Below are 19,323 nucleotides of genomic sequence, written 5' to 3'. Positions count from 1 at the left end.
GACCATACTTGATTTATACAAATGGAAAAAAATCTCCAAATGAGATGGGCAGAAGTCCACAGCTAGTCATTTCAGTGGAGAGTCATAACTTCTCATTGAATTTTCAGAACTAAATCCCTTAACAGACCCAGTATCCTTGAATTAAGAGGATGTTAGGTATTTATGATGAAACATCTTATAATGAAAATCATAAACAGATACTAATATATACCTCCTGGCTTTCTCCAAAAGATCCTGCAAAACTTAATATTGATCACTGACTGAACTGATGCTACTTCATGGGCAAATACACAAAGGTGTTGTTGAGGATCAAATTTAAAAATGCAATTTTGGCCTATATCCACTTCACCATATATCCAGTAGGACACCTGTGTTTGGCTCTCCCAGTTCCAGGGTTTCTGGTTTGTGGAAATAATGTAAGCAGTTGGCAGGATCCTGAGTAAGAGTTATTATAGAAGGAGGAGCCAAGCTATTATAGATCATCCTGTCTAAGAAAATAGTAAATAAAAAGCAATAATTGTATCACTAGAAAATTCAAAGAAATAAGTACTACCACCAAGGACTCTAAAGATGCTAATGATTTATATCACAGCCCATTTAACTCTAGATTTGACTACTTTCAAAGACAGATGGGTCTTTGAGAATGACTGAATTATGGTAAGCTTAGTTAGGTGGGGTATCTGATTGCAGCTGCTATTCCAGATGTAGAACTGTAGTAAATCAGTAGAGTAGAAAAGGGCAGGTAAAAGTTGATATTTACCCACTACAATGAAGTTCTTCTAATATATCCTGTTGTCTCTTTTACAAGATGGAGGGATATGCTGACGTAAAAATCTGTCAGTTGCTAACAGATTACCTGGGTTTTTTGGAACTTGGCAGGAGCAAGATTGAAGTTCTGGGGGCAAGAAGTTTTGACAGAGTTGTAGAAAGATATATAGCTTAGGAATGAGTCCAAACTATGGGAATAATTATGTCCCACATGAACACTTACTAAGGATCTCACTGCAGAGAAAGCTGTCAATATTCAGGTGTTCAAAAAGACCCAGTCAGAGTTAGTGTGGCTATCCTCTGCCACTCCAGCACTTATTTGCTGGCTTAAAAATACAGTCCCAGGCTTCCCTGGTGGCGCAGTGGTTGAGAGTCCACCTGCCGATGCGGGGGACACAGGTTCGTGTCCCGGTCCGGGAAGATCCCACATGCTGCGGAGCGGCTGGGCCTGAGAGCCATGGCCGCTGAGCCTGCGCGTCCGGAGCCTGTGCTCTGCAACAGGAGAGGCCACAACAGTGAGAGGCCCACGTACCGCAAAAAGAAAAAAAAAAAAAAAAAAAAATACCTATGGGAGAGTATCTAGACCCTGAATGACAGATTTTAATTCATTTAAAATCTTCCTTGCATTCCCTGCCCTGATCCTAAAAATTATATTTTCTAAGATTCCCTGATAATTAGCTTCCAGTTAGAGCTGATCAATGGGAAGCACTGTGGGATATTGGAGGCCAGGAGGAAAGGAAAAACTGGAGTATTTCTCTCTTTCTCCACTTCCAGTGGAATCAACATTAACAGATTCTTCTCTACAGTGGTTTCAGCTCCTGCCAGGCAGCCCCAGTTCCTAAAGTCTAATAGCCACTTTTTCCCTATGTCCCCCCTTTCCTAAGGATGGTGGTGACTAACTCCTGGTTTCCTCACTAATAACCCTGTCTGGCTTTCAGGCTCTTCCAAATCCTTCATACGGGCTCTCTGTTTTGCTATATGGTTCCTAATTGACACACCCGGCTTCTAGGAACCATAGTGGAACTAGGTGCTGACTTCAGTCTCAATAGTTTCAATTTCAATGGCTCCTCTTTACTCACTGGACCATTTCTGTGTTTGAAATATTAACTTCCCACCTTCACTTTTTAAAGATATTTTCTGAACCTTGTTCTCCAACTCAGTACCACATCCATCTTGTTGAAATTCTGTTGGCTCAAAATCTATCCTTAAACCTTGTATATTCAAAACCTGATTTGTCAGCACACCAAGAATGCATCTGCTTCTTAAGTCTAGGCTTAAATCAAAAGCTCGTAAGAATAATATATAAATAGAGAAAGTTAATTAATTAGGTTACATTGATGCTAACTTCTGAAGCTACCATGCTTGTGTCCACTTTTCTGCCTTAAGAAAGATTCTCATGGGAACTCAAACCAAAGAACCCTTATTTTCTACTTGAATGTGTTCCCCTTTCACAGTGCTCAGATAAATCATTATAGTTCCTTAACTTTAACCAGCTTTTTTTTTTTTTTTTTTACATGGGTAGCTATAGAATAACTACATAAGGTAGCATTTGACTTTGTTCAAATCCTGGTTTATAACACTATAAGGGCAACCATAGTCAATGTCATTAACTCTTGCTTTGTAATCTGAGACATGGCAACAGTTCCTATTTTTTCTAAAAAAATTATATATCTTGGGAGGAGGTGGAATTAATTTTGTTACTTTTGAAATAAAATTATTTAGAACTTCCTCCATTACATGATTTTTAAGATTGATTTACATCTTCTCCATCCCAAAACCCTACTAAATTAGAAAGAAGGATAAACCCCACAAAGATAAGGAGAAAAAAGTGAGAAAAGTAAAGCAGATGGGTAAATGATAACTAATGTGCCAACCCTGATAAAGCTGAAATTCAGTTATGCGATATGCTAAGCAAAAACAAGCTGATATCCTTTAGAAATCCAGAAGGATTAAGAAATTGGAAGAACCTCATAACTCTGAAAGTAGGAGTAGAAGTAAGGCTAAAAATAAGAGGAGTGGTTGGAAGTCTATATAAATAGTTATTAGATTTCAGGATTCCCTTTCTGGAGATATTAAGCTAGAAGAACTAGGCCTTGGAGGAAACCAGGCACAGGTGAGAGCAGATCAGACACATCTAGCTCTCTTCTCTTAGCTTCAGAAATGTTGTCAGCCAGATATATGTTTCCCAGCTAGCAGACAAGGTGATTTCATTTTCAAGAAAAATGGTCCCAAGAGAACAGACCCTGAGTTATGTGGCTCTCCAATAGGCTGAGATCACTTTACTATGAATCCTATCAGGTAACAAGTCTCCTTTCCCCAAAAACACATACAAAGATTCTGAAGATTTAGTGTATCAGTACTAAATAGAAACATTTAACCAAGGATCAATAGACAATTCAAAAAAGGCTTTGAAGTGAGAGACTAAAACAGACAGTAAAAAGAAAGTTAGAGGAACCAGGGAGAGCAAAGAGGATGGGAAGACTCCAAAAAGCTTTATTTGATATCCTAAGGTACAAAAAATATATATTGCAACTCTGAAACAAGCACAGACAACTACTAATAGAGGAACATGAAAAGAAGAAAAGAGATTTAAGAAATTAAAAATATAATAGTAAAACAAAAATCCTTTACAAGGATAAAAAGATGAATTTGAAGACATCGGCTAGAAAATAGATTAAAAGACAAAGTAGGAAAGAAAAGTTTGGAAGATTAGCACAAAGTCTATACAAAAATCATACCAATTTTAAAACAGAAGAACAAAGAGAAAGGAGTTATCAAATAAATAATACATCAAAATATTATGGACCCAAAGGAACCAGCATCCAGCTGTATAGTTTTGCTGCCCAGCACAATGGATGGAGAAAGACCCATGTCAAAGCAATTACTAGAATTTAAGAATACCACGTTCAAAAGGAGATATCAAAAAATAAATAAATAAAAACACACCAATGTTCAGAAATCAGATTAGCTTTAGATTTCTCAATGATGGCACTGGTAGTTAGAAAACAATAAAGCATCAAATTTGGGGGAAAAACTAATTCCATCATCTAACTCTGAAGTTTGATAGTAAAAAAAATATACTTTCAGAAAATCAATGTATCAAAAATCCCTTCTCAGATAGTGACTTGAAGATGTGCTGCAGCTAAATGAGAAATTAAACCAAGAAAATGGAAATGTGGGACCTCCAACATAAGAGGGATGACACCAAGAAAAGAGGTGAAGTAATCGACAGGCTGATGGTGTATGCAGCTTCCAGTGCCAGGACAGTGTTGCCCAGTGGACCCAGACAACAGCCAGATTGGAACTAATGAAGGGAGGATTCCAGCAGTGAGATTAAAGAAAAAGATAAAATTAATAGTGTACTTGATTTTTTTTTTTAATGCACTAAGATGAGACGTACTTGGGAGAACAGTTGTGGTAGATACATTAAAATGGCTGAATAATTAAAAAAGAAAGTGAGAAGTAAATTCATTAATGAAATAACCTCCATGAAAAAGACTGTAGAAGAAAGGAAATTGCATCACTATCCTGCAGAGTGAATGCTGAGGAAGGAAGAGTTTGTTGTTGCTGTTGCTGTTGTTATAGTACATTTCTCAGCTGTTAATATTTTCATATCATAATAACAACTGAATAGCGATATACAAACAAAATCATAATATAACTGTACTGGAGGATAAGTGCCTGTGGTAAGGTTAGGTATGGAGAGCTAAATCAACAACATCAATAGGAAGTTAACATATAACATACCAAGATGTAAATAAGAAATAGCAATGTAAACTAATGTGGATATAAATGCCAAAAGAACCAGCAAGAAAGTCAGATGAAGAGGGGTGCAGAGTTAGGATTTGCTGGAAGCTGGATGAAAGGAAGACGGTAAAAATGCTACTGCCTTTTGTAAAATGCTCTGCATAGATATCTGGCTTTGAAGTAGCACTTTTCTCCTAAATCATATAATCTCTCTTTAGATATATTAATACATTAATCCTGTTACAGAAAATATTCCAGGTGAGGAAGTCACTCTGTCTCTAAGGGGTAATTTTTTGCAAGTATGTGCTCTAATCCCTATGTGACGATTACCATACTTTAACTTTCTCATTTTATTTACTTAACTTCAACTTCCTGAAATATGTTTAACTCTACTCCCTCAAAACAGAAAGTTTGCCAACCCTGATTCAAACGCTATATCCTTATTTACCATTATAATTACTTATTAACACCCTGTTTTAAACACATTAATTCATGGTTAGAGGTCTATACTCTTTGGAGGCATGTGTCACAATGCACTGAACTTCTATTCAGAGTAGAAGCTAATTGACAATTTTTAAGTATATTTTTATGGGCATCTGCTTAATGATTAATACATTAATGATTAACACATTAAATTGGCAGCAGACAGTATTAAATAACGTTGGGGTTATTATCTACAAATATCATTTCCCTTATACCATTAAGCGTGTAAAACATTATTAGCTAGGCACTCTATTGAAATGTAACTCTTTAAGAATTAAATGGATTTTTAAAATAATGTTGATAAAAATTTGACCTTAGAGCTCAATTAATTTTTAATCTTATTTCAAGGGCAATAAACACAATCATATGAAGATATAGTAAGACAGATTTTGTATTTCTTGCTAGCTCAGTCAGTTCTGAAGGTACCAACAGGAAAAAGCTTACACAAATCAATGATTTCACCCTTTGTGGAATTGGACACTCCGTATTTCTTTTCAGCACTAATGCTCACACTGTAGAATTTCTTGACAAATGCTGAACAAATCTATTAGCAGTAAGTTTATCTATGAACAGACTTCAAGATCAACACTAATATAACATTCCCCGCCGCCCCCAAATTGAGATACATGTGCTTTTACCAAGATTTTAGGACAGTTTTAAGACCACACAAAGCATACGTTCGTTGGATAGCACATATTTTTAATAATATAAAACTACTCCACATGAAAACAGGGCATGTTTCAGATCCTTTTCATCAATAAATCAAAATATCTATTTAGTGTTTTTATTAAATAAAAAATTCACAATGTATATAGTTTTTGTTTTGACTCTTGCTTTGGATTTAGAGATTATCTTCCAGAGTGAATTGGGAAGGTCACAATTTGATTCTTTAGGTCAAACAATTCTAAATTACCTAGTAATTAGCCATAAAATATGGTTGTTTTTATTGTTTTTTTAAGTGTTAACATAGGGATCCTGGGTTATTTACCAATGAGAGTGATTGTGAGACAGGCTGGGACCTAGGACCCTTTGCTGCAATGTTGCAATGCTTGCACCTGGACAAACATCTCCTCGAGCTACAAAATACAAAGAAACTATAAGGGACTAAAAATAACTGCATACATGCACAATTGGGGCAAATTCTGGACAAAAGATATAAAAAGACCAAAAAAGCCCAACTGCCACTTTCTAAAGAGCCAGGAGCAAAAGCAGGGTGTCAGGAGGAAAAGCAGGGTATTGCGCATGCCCTCTGCACACAACACCACAAAGGGGTGGGCAAACCACCAAGCCACCCCTCCAGTGCGACCCCCTGGACACACTCCTACCCTTGTGCCCATATAAGAAACGAGCTCGCATCCCCTTTCTGGGAGTGATCAAGGAAACCTGTTAATTGTTCTCGCTCCCCCCTCCTACATCAGGGGCCCCAGTAAAGCCTTGCCTGAATTTCTTATCTGGCCTCTGATCAATTTCTATTGATTAAGGAGACCAAGAACCTTGGTCAGTAAAAAAATGGAAGAAATAAAAAGCTAAAAGAAAGTACCAAGATTATTCAAAAAGGAGAAACACTAGATATATCTAATGAATTCCCTACAAAATGAGAAGTCCTCTTGAAAGATGTTTTCAGGTCTCTGCCTGAATAAGTTCAGGGAAATGACAACCACAAGTCTGTATATATGTGATTTGACCAAATCCAATCTTTTCCTTAGGTAACACTGCAGTACTGAGTCTATGATATTGTTTCTACCTTCCGCTTCTAAAGGAAAACACAGTATTTGAAGACTGATATTATGATCCTTGCTGGTCTAGTCTTCCACAGTATAAATATTCCCAATTTCTCATTTATTTTCTTTTGAGGCATGGTCTCTTAATCCTTTGCCAAATGGAGGTCTAATTCTAAATGGATCCAGGGTCAATAGCGAGTCTCTTAATATGCATTTTCAAGAATAGAAGAGAGTATTCTGAAAGTGGGACTCTGCTTATCTAAACCAATGATCTCAAGATTTAAAGCCTCTCTCTCCCATGAAAGGTTTGGAGTTGGTTGATTGATTGACTGATTTACTTATACTGAATTATAATTAACATACAATATTACATTTCAGGTGTACAACATTGTGATACTGTATTTTAATACATTATGAAACAATCACTTCAATAAGACCAGTTACCAACAGTTACCATAAAAAGTTTTTAAAAACTTATTGACTATATTAACAATGCTGTAGATTATATCCCCATGACTTATTTATTTTAGAGTTGGAAGTTTGTACTTAATCCCCTTCACCCATTTCATCCTTCTCTCGACCTCTCTGCCTTCTGGTGATACCAGTTTGTTCTCTGTATCTGATTCCATTTCTATTTCGTTTTGCTTATTGATTTCCTTTGTTTTTAAGATTGCACATATAAGTGAAATCATGCAGTATTTGTTTTTCTGTCTGACTTACTTCACTTAGCATTGGAACACTTACTTTAAATACATTTCCCCAGAAATTGGTAGATCTGGATTGAATATGAATATTTGAGAAAAACTGCAAAGAATTCTGAGCTGAATTGTCTATAAACCATGCTTGGAGAAGCCCTAATCTAGATTTTTTAGCAAAAAAATAATATCATATCATTCCCTATTTTCTATTGGTACCCATTTAGCTTAAAGTAAACTCAATCTGAGTTTTTGTTAAGCCAGGTGTCCCAGTCCTGTAATTCTGCAATTGATATTTTCATTGTATATTTGGAATTTCTATTTTTTTTCTAAGATTCTTGTTAATTTGGGTCTACAAGTTAATTCTGTTGGGTAAAACAGTTGAACCTTGATTCTATCACCTGAAACATTTGCTTCCCTTGCCAACACTGTGTCATTAACAAATCTGATAAACTTCCTTTCATTCAAGTCATTGATGAAAATTTATAAGGCTAAATAGAGAATCTTATGACATGCCACAAGATACCTCCCTCCAAGGTGACAATCACTTATTAAACAATACATTTGGGGGTAGCTATGCATTTATTGAACTGCTCTATCATATTTCTCTATTTTATCTACAAGAGTGTCATACCCAAGAGAATTTACAAAGTGCTTTACTGGAATTCTGATAAACTGTGTCAACATTTTTCTCTACTCTCAAAGATCTAGTAGAGACAGTTCTGGCGGGGAAAGCAGTGGACATTCATTGAGCATTTAAGCCTTCAAAATGCATCATCTCATTTATGACCACTGTCTAGGATTACCTTTTTAATCTCCCACAGATAAAGGCACAAAGGCCTAGGGAAGTTATGTAAGTACATGATGTCACAAAAGGAAAGAAGTTCAAGGGCTTTTTTGTATCTCATTTATTAGCCCCGTGGCATTAAGCAAGTCTCTTAATATCTCTGCAGTACACCTATTTCAAGATGTATATTCAGGGCTTCCCTGGTGGCGCAGTGGTTGGGAATCCTCCTACCGATGCGGGGGGACACGGGTTCATGCCCCGGTCTGGGAGGATCCCACGTGCCGCAGAGCAGCTGGGCCTGTGGGCCATGGCTGCTGGGCCTGCGCATCTGGAGCCTGTGCTCCGCAGCGGGAGAGGCCACAACAGAGAGAGGCCCACATACTGCTAAAAAAAAAAAAATGTATATTCAGCTTTGAAAAAATGGTTATGCCCTAAATTCTGTCAACTAATTCACAGTATATGCAACAGAGAACCAGAATAAAAATGCTTAAAATATAATAGAAAGCTATGTCACTTAAAAGTTCAAGAAAGGAAGTCTAAAGCTAGTATGGTTGCTCTGTTTCATGCAATTCTCAAGATCCCAGGTTCTTTCTATCTTGTTTCTTCCTTGTGCATAGCCTCTAATATCAAGATCAACTAATTATTCATGATAGCTGCTGCAAGCTCCAATTATTACACCCACATTTCAGGCAGCAGAAAAGAGGAAGGGCAAAGAAAAATAGATAATGCAAATTCATCTTAGGAAAGGATTCTGGCAGCTGCTACGTGAAATTCCATGTATATCTCATTGTCCAAAAGTTAGTCAGATAGTCATATCTTGCTGCAAAGAAAGCTAGAAAGTGCATTTTAAAAAATTCTGTGGGCTCATGTGCCCAATAAAAATTAGGTATTCTATTACTATGGAATAAGGAAAATGGATTTGGAAGACAGCTATGTCTCTGTGACATTTATGCTATAAATATAAATTAGTTCAAATTCATATACTTGTTTTTAGTGAACCCCACTGATTCCTCAAATGTGAACTTTTTGTATTGCTTTTAATTTGTTCCAGAAATGTCCTAAGATTTACACATTTGTTTGTTAATTTATCCATTCAGTCAACAGACATTACTAAAGGGGCCCAGGCACCACACGAGACATTGGAGTCTCAAGACTCAATACAAGACACAGTCCCTGTCCTCGAGGAATAAAAATTGTATTTTTTTGTGAAAAAATATTGTGAAGGATATAGACTTTTAAAGAAGTGTCATAACTTTCATAATAGAATTATATACAGAGGAACTCAGGAGAAGAGTAAGATTAAGTTAACCAAACCTTGAAGATTTGAGAAAGGCTTCAAAAAAGTAATAATTAAACTGGATTTTGAAGAACAAATGAATTTTTTATCAGAAAAGAAAAAAGAGTGAGAAAAGTATTCTGGTCAAAATAATAATATATGCTAAGGCAAAAAGTAGCAAAAAAGAACCATGCTGTTAGAGCAACATGCATAATTGCATGTAAGTACAATGAACAACTGACAGGAGTGGGGTAGAAGGAAATGACACTGGAAATGTAAATTGGGTGCAATTTGGTAAAAGTCATGCATCCCATTCCAAATCTATTCTATAAGAATGAAGGTCATTAAAGACTTTAAATAGAGAGTGACATAATACCATCTGTGGAGTTTCTTATTGGGTGAGTGTTGGCAGCATGAATGGAACATTGGAACCAGTGGCAGACTACCTGCCTGGTGGTTATTGCACCAATCAATAATTCTAATGAGAGACAGTGAGACCCTAATATGGCAAAGGGAGAAGATGACTCTCAGAGGTCATTGATCCTCCTATTAGCTCCTCATTTATCACTGGCATCAAAGTTCTCTTTACTATTTACTTTGTTCCTTCCAGTTTTGAAATCATTCTTTTTTTGAGAGGACAGAGACTAAATAGAAGTTATGTATTCTTCCAATGTTTCTATCATTTGTTACTCCACTTGCTCAAAAAAAAAAAATTAGCATTGTCCCCCCAGTCTTTATTTATTTATTTATTTATTTATTTTGCTTATAACAATAGCTTCAACTACTGGAAATTATCAAAGCTAATTATATGCAAGGCATTATGTCAAGAGCTACATATAAATTATATAGCCTTACCTATAAATACCATCTATGAGGCAGGTACTATTACTAAGAGAGATTAAATAACTTTTCCAAGAGCACCCCGTTGGTAAGCAGTAGAGCTTAGATATAAAACCAACTCTATCCATCAACAACTGATAACAAGTCAATCTATCAACATGCAGATAGTTTGATTATTTACTAATGGATAATAGACATCAGCCCATTCTATTTATGAGCTTTTGGGGTAAGTCTATCATTCATCTGTGATTCCCTTCATGTGTGTGTTTATGTGTATTTGTGTATGTGTGTGCACATGTGTGGTTGTTTCTACTGGACCACGTGTCCCTTCTTCCACTTCTCTTGTACATCAAGAGGATTCACCAAGAGGAAATTCCTTGTCTCAGAGAATGGAAGCTTACATTCACTCACACAAAGTTTGTTTCTTCTTAAATAAGACATTAGCATAACTTATAAAGAAGACAATTTGTCTTGTACCTAGACAACCAGCCAACCTGAATCAGAGCATTTTTAATAAAGACCACTTTCTGAATTTTGTTAAGATTTATGGAATTTACTACATTTTTAGTTGAAATATATTTGAAATATAACATTGTGTAAATTTAATGTATTAAATTAATTAATGCTTTGATGTATTAAATTAATTAGTATGGTTGCCATTGTTGTGATAATTAGCATCTCTGTCACCTCCCATAATTATAATTTCTTTTTAGTGGTTAGAATAATTAAGATCTAGTCTCTTAGCAAGCTTGATGATTATAACACAGTATTGTTGTCTATACTCACTATACTGTACATTAGATCTCTAAGATCTCTAAGACTTACTACCCATTGCAAGTTTGTACACTTTAACAACTGTCCTATACACCATTACCCACATTCCCTGGTAACCACCATTTTATTCACTGTTTTTATGTGTTTGGCTTTTTTAGATTCCACATATAAGTGATATCATACAGTATTTGTCTTTGACTTATCTCACTTAGGATAATGTCTTTGAGATCCATCCATGTTGTTGGAAATGGCAAGATATCCCTCACTCTCATGACTGAATAACATTCCGTTTTGTGACATATATATGTATGCCCCATCTTTTATCTCTCCTCCTTTTGACAAGCACTTAGGTTGTTTCCATATCTTGGGTATTGTGAATAATGCTGCAAAAAAACGTTGAGTGTGCATATATCTCTTCAATATACTGTCTTTATTTCCTTTGTGTATATACCCAGAAGTGGAATTGCTGGATCTACACCATCTTTTATATTCCTTTGCTATCTTAACCTTCCCTGTACCAGCTTCCAACTTTACCCCCAAATGCAAAGCTTAGTATTAACTAACGGTTTTATAGTTATTCTTAATTTCATTCAGCTTTCTTGAGAGTAGTTTGTTACCAGTAAATAAAATTGGGTTTTCTAGGACAGATTACTATAGAACATAATTTTTTAGTTCTGTCAAAATTATAATTATACCACTGATATTAATTTATAGCACATAAAAAGGTTTAAAAAATCAATCATTTAGCTAATAAGTACAATTCTTTCTAGAAAATATTAGTTCTCCAATTTTTATGACTGGATCAGACACTTTACTTGATCTTCTGACATTCATTTCTCTCCCTTAGGAGCACTATGGCAATAGTAGATAGAAACAAAAACATTTGGAGTCAGGAAGACCCAGTTTCACATTAACCCTACTACTTACATATTAGCTGTATTTCCCTGTGCAAGTCACTTAACTTCACTGATCTTTAGTTTCCTATCTGTAAAATACAGATAATACCACCTATATATGAGATTGAATATTAAATGAGGTCTCATATATGAAATGTCTAGTACAATGCCTAAAACAAAGGCAGTTAAGACTGTTAGCCTCATTACAGATTCAAGTGGAACAAAATTTGATCTGCCAGAAAACTCTTGGAGATAATCTAATTCAACTTAATTATTTAACAGATAATGTCATTGAATCCCAAGGAAGTGAAGTGATTTGCTCCAAGTTACATAGCAAATTGAGACAGAGCAGAGATCATATCAATCTTATATCACCTTTTTTTCAGTTAAACCTCTACCCACTACTTCATATCATTTCATCCAGAGGAAAAACTATCTTCAAATACAATACAAAAGCATTTGTGTATTTTTCATCAAGTAGAAAAGGAAAGAATTAACACAAAATAATATGTGAAAGACCATTACTGTAGAAATCAAATGTACTACCATGTTGATAAGAAGAAAATTGGGCTTTTGAAATCTACTTAACTGTCCTGACCATAAGAGCATAGTTTTCAGACAATGGAATGAGAATAAGAGAAAGATGTTAATAGAAAAGAAATTGAGTTCAAGGAAATCTACTTACCTCTGATTCATGATAATAGAAAAATATAGACTTTAAAACAGTAAAGTGAGGACATTAGAAATAGCATTTTAAAGTTATAGAAACCAAAGTAGATTTAAGTAGAAAAAATAGTAAAAGCTACTTTGTATAACAAATAGTTCTGATGTAATAACAATAATAGCAACCATTTTTAACACAAAGAATGTATGTTAAACACTGTTTTAATAATTTACGTATAATCCTAAAGGTAAATATTTTTTGTAACCTTTCAGTAGGTTCAAATATAGGAAAATGTGACAAAGACTTTTAAAAATGACAAATTCATCTGACTCTGAAACCCATCACTCTTCTATTACAGAGTTCTTGCTGCCAAATACAAAACCAATACCTCCTCCCCAATTCCTAACTTGTGAATGAGTATGGAGCAACATTACAATATTGCTGTGGTTTTTCAATCCTGATATTCTTTTTGTTTCCAGGGGAGCTTCTCCTACCTTCCATTGATTCAGAGATAGCCACTGTCCCAAGGGAGGAGTAATGCAGCATAGCTGGAAAACAATGACATCACATTTTTACATTTATATTCAAGAGCCTCAATTTATGTTAAGAGACAGAAAAGTGAGACTTGTACTGGACTTTACTAGACTTGTCTACTAATGTAAACTAGGCTAGATGTACTGGATTTTACTAGACTTGTCTACCCAATCCCACTCCAGATTAAATAAGATTCTTTGAGAAAAGGAAGAAAGGAGTTGTGAAGTCGGCCACAAGAAACGTGAAAGTAGTGGAGGGCCATGCATTCTGACCCTAAATCAAGGTTTCATCTGGAATCCCTTTAAGATATGGATGCATCTGGGAAAATAGAAAACTTTTGCCTAGCTTCTTCTGTTAAGGCCAAGGAAATATCAAGTGCTGGAACTTATGTATTGCTGGAACTCTGGGGAGATAGCTTGTCTCATGCTAACCTGAACTCCAACCTCTGCCCTCTGAATAAGAGGTGAGAAGGCTCTGTGAGGAGGGGAAGAAAGCCTGATGAAAGCTGCAAGCCCCGGAAGGTTCCAGCCAAGTGGCACAGAGCAGGGGAAACTTCCTCCTGCCTTCTGGGCATCCCAGATGTGACTTAGTTTAAACCGAAAACGATTTATAAAACCCAAACTGACTTATAAAATTTGACATTTGCTAGATTACTTTTTCTGCCAGCATGCAGAATGTGATCTTGAGACAGAAATTACATTCAGCTTTATAGAAATGAAGCAAGTTTCCCTTCTTGGGATACCTTTGTTTGCAACTTTGAAAATACACTTCAATAAATGGTAAAATTAAAGGACAAATATTACAAATAAAATAACCTAATAGAGGTCTTAAACACAGGGCTCTCTTAACTGGCCATTCTTTTCTGTTTTTAAAGAACTGAATTATTGGCACACGGCAGCCCATTTGTATGGAAAAGAGCATAATAATTAAATCATATGGAAATCAGTACCATAAGAAAGCCAAGGCTATTTGTCCTACATGTGAAATAATGAACGTGTCTTTCTGCAGCCTTTGTCGTTATAATGTTATTATACAGCCATTTAACTGAAGATCTTATTCCACTGCCAAAACAACTGATCAATGTCAATTTCCATTCTCTGATGATTGGAGTCAAATGATATTATTGTAAATGAGCCACAGACAGGTAATGATCCTTTTGCACTGATATTTTTAAGGCAATTTCCTGAAGCTTCTAATTTCCTTAAGGAATGGGACAAATTATCAAATTTCTCCCTGCAGGTGAGAAAACGTGCTTTAACATCCTCTGTCCTCTGTAGCAATATATTAACATTTGAGACAGAACACTGAGAGAACAAATTCTCCTACTGAATTGCTCCCTACTACTCTCTCTGGAACAAACCCCATTGAGGAAGTTCCATTTCACTTCTAAGTTGAGGAAAAACACATTCTAATGAGCGAGATGATACATGAGCCCTGTAAGGCTGATTTACTGATGGTTCCTGGGTTTTGAGCTCACTCTGAAATAAATATATTTCTTGTTATCAATGACATGTGATTTACATGGAAAGCTTAAGTTCCATTCTTTAAAAGAGGTGATAATAGGAGGACAGAAACACAGCATTGGAGGAAAAAAAACAGATATTACAGCACTTTTACTTCAAAGGGGGGAATATTTGAAGATTTTACTTCAAAGGGGGGGATCTGCTGATCTTTCAGCAGAAACTCTGCAAGCCAGAAGGGAGTGGCAGGACATATTTAAAGTGATGAAAGGGGAAAACCTACAATCAAGATTACTCTATCCAGCAAGGATTTCACTCAGATTTGATGGAGAAATTAAAACCTTTAAAGACAAGCAAAAGTTAAGAGAATTCAGCACCACCAATCCAGCTTTACAACAAATGCTGAAGGAACTTCTCTAGGCAGGAAACACAAGAGAAGGAAAAGACCTACAATAACAAACCCAAAATAATTAAGAAAATGGTAATAGGAACATACATATCAATAATTACCTTAAATGTAAATGGATTAAATGCTCCAACCAAAAGACACAGGCTCACTGAATGTATACAAAAAGAAAACCCATATATATGCTGTCTACAAGAGACCCACTTCAGACCTAGGGACACATACAGGCTGAAAATGAGGGGATGGAATGAGACATTCCATGCAAATGGAAATCAAAAGAAAACTGGAGTAGCAATTCTCATATCAGACAAAACAGACTTTAAAATAAAGACTATTACATGAGAGAAAGAAGGACACTACATGTGATCAAGGGATCATCCAAGAAAAAGATAAAACAATTGTAAATATTTATGCACCCGACATAGGACCACCTCAATACATAAGGCAAATGCTAACAGCCATAAAAGGGAAAATTGACAGTAACACAATCAAGGTAGGGGACATTAACACCCCACTTTCACCAATGGGCAGATCCTCCAAAATGAAAATAAATAAGGAAACACAACCTTTAAATGATACATTAAACAAGATGGACTTAATTGATATTTATAGGACATTCCATCCAAAAAGAACAGAATACACTTTCCTCTCAAGTGCTCATGGAACATTCTCCAGGATAGATCATATCTCGGGTCACAAATCAAGCCTTGGTAAATTTAAGAAAATTGAAATTGTATCAAGTATCTTTTCCGACCACAATGCTATGAGACTAGATATCAATTACAGGAAAAAATCTGTAAAAAATACAAACACATGGAGCTAAACAACACACTACTTAATAACCAAGAGATCACTGAAGAAATCAAAGAGGAAATAAAAAAATTCCTAGAAACAAATGACAATGAAACACAACGACCCAGAGTCTATGGGATGCAGCAAAAGCAGTTCTAAGAGGGAAGTTTATAGCAATACAATACTACCTTAAGAAACAAGAAACATCTCAAATAAACAACCTAATCTTACACCAAAAGCAACCTTACACCGAAAGAAGAACAAAAGAGCCCCAAAGTTAGCAGAAGGAAAGAAATCATCAAGATCACATCAGAAATAAATGGAAAAGAAATGAAGGAAACAATAGAAAAGATCAATAAAACTAAAAGCTGGTTCTTTGAGAAGATAAACAAAATTGATAAACCATTAGCCAGACTCATTAAGAAAAAAAGGAGAAGAATCAAATGAATAGAATTCGAAATGGAAAAGGGGAAGTAACAACTGACACTGCAGAAATACAAAAGATCATGAGAGATTACTACAAGCAACTATAAGCCAATAAAATGGACAACCTGGAAGAAATGGACAAAATCTTAGAAAAGCACAATCTTCCAAGACTAAACAAGGAAGAAATAGAAAATATAAACTGACCAATCACAAACACTGAAAGTGAAACTGATTAAAAATCTTCCAACAAACAAAAGCCCAGGACCACATGGATTCACAGGTGAATTCTTTCAAACATTTAGAGAAGAGCTAACACCTATCCTTCTCAAACTCTTCCAAAATATAGCAGAGGGAGGGACACTCCCAAAATCATTCTATGAGGCCAATACCACCCTGATACCAAAATCAGACAATGATGTCACAAAAAAAGAAAACGACACACCAATATCACTGATGAACATAGATGCAAATATCCTCAACAAAATACTAGTAAACTGAATCCAACAGCACATTAAAAGGATCATACACCATGATCAAATGTGGTTTATCCCAGGAATTCAAGGATTCATCAATATATGCAAATAAATCAATGTGATACACCATATTAGCAAATTGAAGGAGAAAAAACATTTGATTATCTCAATAGATACACAGAAAGCTATCGACAAAATTCAGCACCGATTTATGATAAAAACCCTCCAGAAAGTAGGCATAGAGGGAACTTACCTCAACATAATAAAGGCCATATATGACAAATCCACAGCCAACATCATCCTCAATGTTGAAAAACTGAAACCATTTCCACTAAGATCAGAAACAAGAGAAGGCTGACCACTTTCAACACTATTATTCAACATAGTTTTGGAAGTTTTAGCCATAGCAATCAGAGGAGAAAAAGAAATAAAAGAAATCCAAATTGGAAAAGAAGAAGTAAAGCTGTCACTGTTTGCAGATGACATGATACTATACATAGAGAATCCTAAAGATGCTACCAGAAAACTACTAGAGCTAATCAGTGAATTTGGTAAAGTAGCAGGATACACAACTAATGCAAAGAAATCTCTTGCATTCCTATACACTAATGATGAAATATTTGAAGGTGAAACTTAGAAAACACTCGCATTTACCACTGCAACAAAAAGAATAAAATACCTAGGAATAAACCTACCTAAGGACACCAAAGACCTGCATGCAAAAAATTATAAGACACTGATGAAAGAAATTAAAGATGATACAAACAGATGGAGAGATATACCATGTTCTTGGACTGGAAGAATCAACAGTGTGACAATGAGTCCACTACCCAAAGCAATCTACAGATTCAATGCAATCCCTATCAAACTACCACTGGCATTTTTCACAGAACTAGAAAAAAAAATTTCACAATTTTTATGGAAACACAAAAGACCCCAAATAACCAAAGCAATCTTGAGAAAGAAAAACGGAGCTGGAGGAATCAGGCTCCCAGACTTCAGACAATAGTACAAAGCTAGTAATCAAGACAGTATGGTACTGGCACAAAATCAGAAATAAAGATCAATGGAACAGGATAGAAAGCCCAGAGATAAACCCACGCACATATGGTTACCTTATCTTTGATAAAGGAGGCAAGAATATACAATGGAGAAAAGACAGCCTCTTTAATAAGTGGTCCTGGGAAAACTGGACAGCTACCTGAAAAAGAATGAAATTAGATCACTCCCTAACACCATACACAAAAATAAACTCAAAATGGTTTAAAGATCTAAATGTAAGGCCGGACACTTTCAAACTCTTAGAGGAAAACAGGTAGAACATTCTATGACCTAAATCAGAGCAAGATTCTTATTGACCCACCTCCTAGAGAAATGGAAATAAAAATAAAAATAAACAAATGGGACCTAATGAAATTTAAAAGCTTTTGCACAGCAAAGGAAACCATAAACAAGATGAAAAGACAACCCTTAGAATGGGAGAAAATATTTGCAAATGAAGCAACTGACAAAGGATTAATCACCAAAATTTATAAGCAGCTCATGCAGCTCAGTATCAAAAAAACAAACAACCCAATCCAAAAATGGGCAGAAGACCTAAACAGACATTTCTCCAAAGAAGATATACAGATTGCCACCAAACACATGAAAGAATGCTCAACATCATTAATCATTAGAGAAATGGAAATCAAAACTGCCATGCGATATCATCTCACACCGGTCAGAATGGCCATCATCAAAATATCTACAAACAATAAATGCTGAAGAGGGTGTGGAGCAAAGGGAACCCTCATACAGTGCTGGTGGGAATGTAAATTGATACAGCCACTATGGAGAACTGTATGGAGATTCCTTAAAAACTAAAAATAGAACTATCATAGGACCCAGCAATCCCACTACTGGGCATATACCCTGAGAACACCATAATTCAAAAATACTCATGTACCACAATGTTCATTGTAGCACTATTTACAATAGCCAGGACATGGAAGCAACCTAAGTGTCCATCAACAGATGAATGGATAAAGAAGATGTGGCACACATATACAATGGAATATTACTCAGCCATAAAAAGAAATAAAATTGAGTTACTTGTAGTGAGGTAGATGGACCTAGAGTCTGTTATACAGAATGAAGTAAGTCAGAAAGAGAAAAATAAATACCATATGCTAACACATATATATGGAATCTAAAAAAAAAAAAGTTCATGAAGAACCTGGGGCAAGACAGGAATAAAGACTCAGACCTACTAGCAAATGAACTTGAGGACACGGGGAGGAGGAAGGGTAAGCTGGGACAAAGTGAGAGAGTGGTAGTGTATATATGGATATATATACACTACCAAATGGAAAATATATAGCTAGTGGGAAGCAGTCGCTTAGCACAGGGAGATCAGCTCAGTGCTTTGTGACCAGCTGTGAGGGTGGGAGAGAGGAAGACACAAGAGGGAAGAGATATGGGAATATATGTATATGTCTAACTGATTCACTTTGTTATAAAGCAGAAACTAACAGAACAATGTAAAGCAATTATAGTCCAATAAAGATGTTTAAAAAAATGTAGTACTTAATCACCATATTTG

The sequence above is a fragment of the Phocoena phocoena genome, chromosome 5 (genome assembly GCF_963924675.1).
Source record: "Phocoena phocoena chromosome 5, mPhoPho1.1, whole genome shotgun sequence".
In the NCBI taxonomy this organism is placed as follows: domain Eukaryota; kingdom Metazoa; phylum Chordata; class Mammalia; order Artiodactyla; family Phocoenidae; genus Phocoena; species Phocoena phocoena.
Note: the sequence above shows the minus strand (reverse complement) of the source record.